This window comes from Castor canadensis, chromosome 1 (assembly GCF_047511655.1).
Source record: "Castor canadensis chromosome 1, mCasCan1.hap1v2, whole genome shotgun sequence".
Lineage (NCBI taxonomy): Eukaryota > Metazoa > Chordata > Mammalia > Rodentia > Castoridae > Castor > Castor canadensis.
In genome coordinates this window covers 135,942,093-135,946,407 of record NC_133386.1, presented here as the reverse complement: position 1 = coordinate 135,946,407, position 4,315 = coordinate 135,942,093, and the positions used below count along the sequence as shown (strand labels likewise).

General features: G+C 32.3%; 1 non-coding gene across 1 annotated transcript; it reads left to right on the top strand.

The window, feature by feature from the left end:
• Positions 1–494: 494 nt before the first annotated feature.
• LOC141415828 (small nucleolar RNA U3) lies at positions 495–707 on the top strand. The gene has a single exon (XR_012440787.1). It is a non-coding gene; the product is annotated as a small nucleolar RNA U3 (small nucleolar RNA).
• The last annotated feature ends 3,608 nt before the right edge of the window (positions 708–4,315 follow it).

Here is a 4,315-nt window from a genome sequence, read left to right as displayed (position 1 = left end):
ATTTGGATCTTAACAGAGTTTGGTCATCTACGGAGTTGAAAATTTTAATTACATTTATTTCATTCTTTCTGTGCCCACATCTTATGTTTATCTGCTATTTGTCACTGGGGTTTGAACTCAGAGCCTTGCATTTGTCAGGCAGGCATTCTGCCACTTGAGCCATGCTCCTAGGGCCTTTTTCTTTCATTATGTTTCAAATAGACTCTCTCATTCATGCCAGGGTTGCCTAAGTCTACAATTCTCCTATTTATGTTTTCCATGAAGTTGAGATGATAGGCATGTACTACTACTTTATTGGTTGAAATAGGATCGCATGAGTTTTTTTGCCTAAGTTGGCCTTGATTCCATCCTTCTGATCTCCACTTCCAGATTTGGTAAGTATGAGCCACCACTCCCAGCCTCTTTCACTTTTCTTATGTGAGATTCCTCTATTTTCTTGAGTACTGTTTTAGTTCTTTCATTTTCATTGTTGTGCAGCATGCAAATAAACAAACATGATGATATTTTCAGTGATCATTTCTACAATTCATTACTAGAGAAGTATTTCTGATCATGTAGAGTACTGGAAACCATGAGGAAACATAACATGATCACATGAGTGTAAAGTTGGCTGTTAGTGCTACTGTGTTGCAGCTGCCATCTGCCATTGATGGTCATTCTTCTTGACCTTTGGAGGAGCCAGAGGGTGAGGCTATCATCTGAGTGGCTCCCATTATAAAAAAGAAAAAAATCGATACCATAAACTATTTCCCAATTTTCAAATAATGCTGCTGTTATTATATTATAAGCTTGGTCAAAATATGCACAGTTATATTTGTCATAAAATAAAGAATGCAACATTGGTTTCATAAGTTATGCATATACATCCATTTAATGGAGTCATAGTACTGTACAGAAATTGTAATTGTAATTGTTATTTTCCAGAGCACTAATAGTTACAAAAACACATCTATTATGTATCTAATGCAGTCTGAGTGCAGAATGGACACCACCCAAAAAGGCTGAGTTTAAAATATCTAAATTTTCACAACTCGTGCATATTAGCTGATACTGTTATTGCCCTCTCTGAATAAATCAGTCCAGAGAACATAATGCTGTCCTTTTGGAAAAAGATAAAGTATCTAATTAAGTGGGGATAGATTTGCACAGAAGCATAATAATAGATACATTCAGGCAAAATATGGCAACTGGAAAAAAAAACCTTATAGATAATGGAGTATAAGTCTATCTTTTATAGGGGACTAATGATCAGTGAGGAAGAGAGATTTCCTAAATACCACAGTGGCTTAGTGTTCATTGAGGAATACCCCACATAATATTTAGAGAGAGAGAAGTTCAAGGAGGTTAGAAGGTGTTACCTCTCATTTTAAGGTAGGTCCTTACACTTAGTAGGTCATTGAACATTATAATTTTATACTATAACGTATGTACTTAGCCTATCACCAGTGCAGATCTGTCTGTTCACTGTTTAATAGAAATATATCAGAATCTGTCATCATTATGCCATTATTTTGTTTAGGTATTTTAGTGTCAGGGAAACTAGTCAAGACATGGGACGAGGCCTATAGCTTTCACTTACTAACAAGAGTCATTTCTTAGGTATGCTTAGGTAGTATAATTTTCTATCAATCACTACTGAATAGAAGAGAAGGGTGGAAAGTAATGGACAAGTTAAAATGAATCACTGCCTTACCATAGGTTTTCCCTGACACTGACAAATCCCAACATGTAATGATCACTTCAGGCTATCTCCCCAAATTTCTACATAAGTCACACATCTTCTAATCAGTATTCCCAGAAAGTGATTTTTAACTCCTATTTGCAAAATTCAGATATATGATGACTATAGATAGTTAATCAATTTGGTTTCTTTTTTTAAAAGACACATTCCTCCTCATGGGATTTTTTTGGGGGAAAGGGCACCAAACTTTGCTATAATTTGCACCAGTGTTCCACAGTTCCTTTTTTTGAAAAGGGAAGGATGTTGTTGGGCTGTACTTTCAATCTGAAATATTATCAGTATTGTGCATTTTATGGCAGTTGGAAAGACTATGACATTCAATATCTTTTTGTTTGGGCTTTCATGGACACTTGAGAGTGTCATATAGTTTTTACGTCCTTTCATTTATATGATAAACTTATACCCCATTCTGTCTACTAGATTCTTCTAATGTTTTTGTCATTATCAACTTGAATAATCAGATGGAGTAATTAAACATCAAATAAATACCTAGATGAATGCTGTTTTCTTCCTATATAGTAAATTTGAGTTTAGAAATACATTACCACAGAATCCACATCACTGTCATTTATCTGCAAAAATACACTAGTTAATTATAATTTGTCCTAGTTAATTATAATTTATTGTCTAATAAGCCCTCAAAATTTCATGGCATGGGTAGAATTTTATTACTTATCCATTTTTCCATTTTTTTCTCATCACAATGCAGATGCTAGAATAAAAAGCCGAAAACACACTGTGAGCAAAGTATGTATGCTGTCTGATATTTGAGATGTTACCTTAATAAGGAGTAATTGATATTGTTATACCCTTAGGAGAGTATTATCTATGATTCACCATGATGGACATTGAAAAATTATAAGAAAAGAAGAAAAGTTGAGAGGAAGTGACTGAGTTGAGTATATCAGCACAAGGGAGAAATTTACAGTGTCTTGCACATTAAAATTTTGTTTTATTGTATTTTTAATTGATACAGAATGCTCAAATTTATGGGGTACAATGTGATGTTAAGTTATGTAAACATTATATAATAAGCAAAACATGTTAAGTATCATATCTATCACTTCAAGCATGTATTGTTTTCTATGTGGCTGCACTGAAAATTATTACTTCTGGTTATTTTGAAATACAAAATACATTATTATTGATGATAGTCACTGTACCATGCAGTAGAGCACAAGAACCTATTTCTCTTATTGAATTAAAATAGTTCAATAGAAAATAATGTAAATAAACAAAAACAAATAATTTTAATTAAAAGTATAAAAATGGTCCAAAATATATCTATTTTTAAAACAACATAGAAATTAAAAAGTACATTTAATAAGGGTTAAATGCATATCAAGATAACTTAGCTTCTCATTCCTTAAAATTTGAACTTCCATTTATCTAAAAAGACACTTTCCTGCACTTCTCAGGTTCTGTAATTCACAACTGCTTCATCTAGAATCTTTTTTCTCATCACAAAAATTCCAGTGCCTCTCTACTCATTGCTTAGAACTAAAAACAAATGTCTCCGTTTTGAAATGTTTTTTCTCTTTTGCAGTCTAGATTTGGACATTTTGCTAGTACTTTTGAGTACACTGCCTTTTGACTTCATGTTCATTTGTGGTTTATTATGAATTATTTATAAATATAGTTAGATAATGTTTCTAATTTCCAATACATTATGGGATTCATCATCATAGAAATTATTTCAACATGAAATGCAAGCATACAGTTATGTAAAAGGCACATATCAAACACTTAAAACTCTAGAATAATAAAATCAATGCAAAAAGTATACACCAAACAAATGATATTAAGGCATGTTACACAGACATTGGAATTTTTTTTTCAAAAACAGTGACTTATTTGCACTGAAGACACATAATGAAGTATAGAACATTTAGGAGGATATAAAATACAGACATATCGTAAATTATTTAAGATAATTATAAATAATTTGAAGAAAACAAGTGTATACATGTGCATAATACATATTTATTTGTACTATATACTTCTTTATTTTAAATAAATTTTTTCTAAATTTTTGTATGGCCTTTTCAACATTTTTTTCTGTTTTCTATAAGCTGTATGTCAGCATGCAAATCACTAGGAGGTAAAACAATGAGGTCATTTTGTGTTGTTATGGAAAGTACAAAGAACTTGACCCAAAATAAATGAAAAGTGCAGTTCCTTGGAGAATCACAACTGTCATAAAGTGAGAGGCAAAGATGAAGAAAGCTTCTAAACACCCCTTAACAGGGTATATCATTAGGACTGATAAGATGATATAAAAATAGGAGACAGGAACTCCTGAAATGGTGTGCATTTCCAAAAAAAACAATTATATTGAACATTCCAAACTTATTAATTTGTGTATATGAGCAAAATAATAATAGTATATGAGGGACATCACAGTAGAAGTTATTGATCTCATTAGACCTGCAGATGCATAATTGGAGTGATGATGTATGTAGCAAGCCATCTCTTCTTCCTAACATGTAAAGTCCAACCTGTAGTTAGGAGCACATAACACTGGACATGTCTACTGCCTAGAGCATGGGTTGCTGATGGTCTCGTACCAGTCAA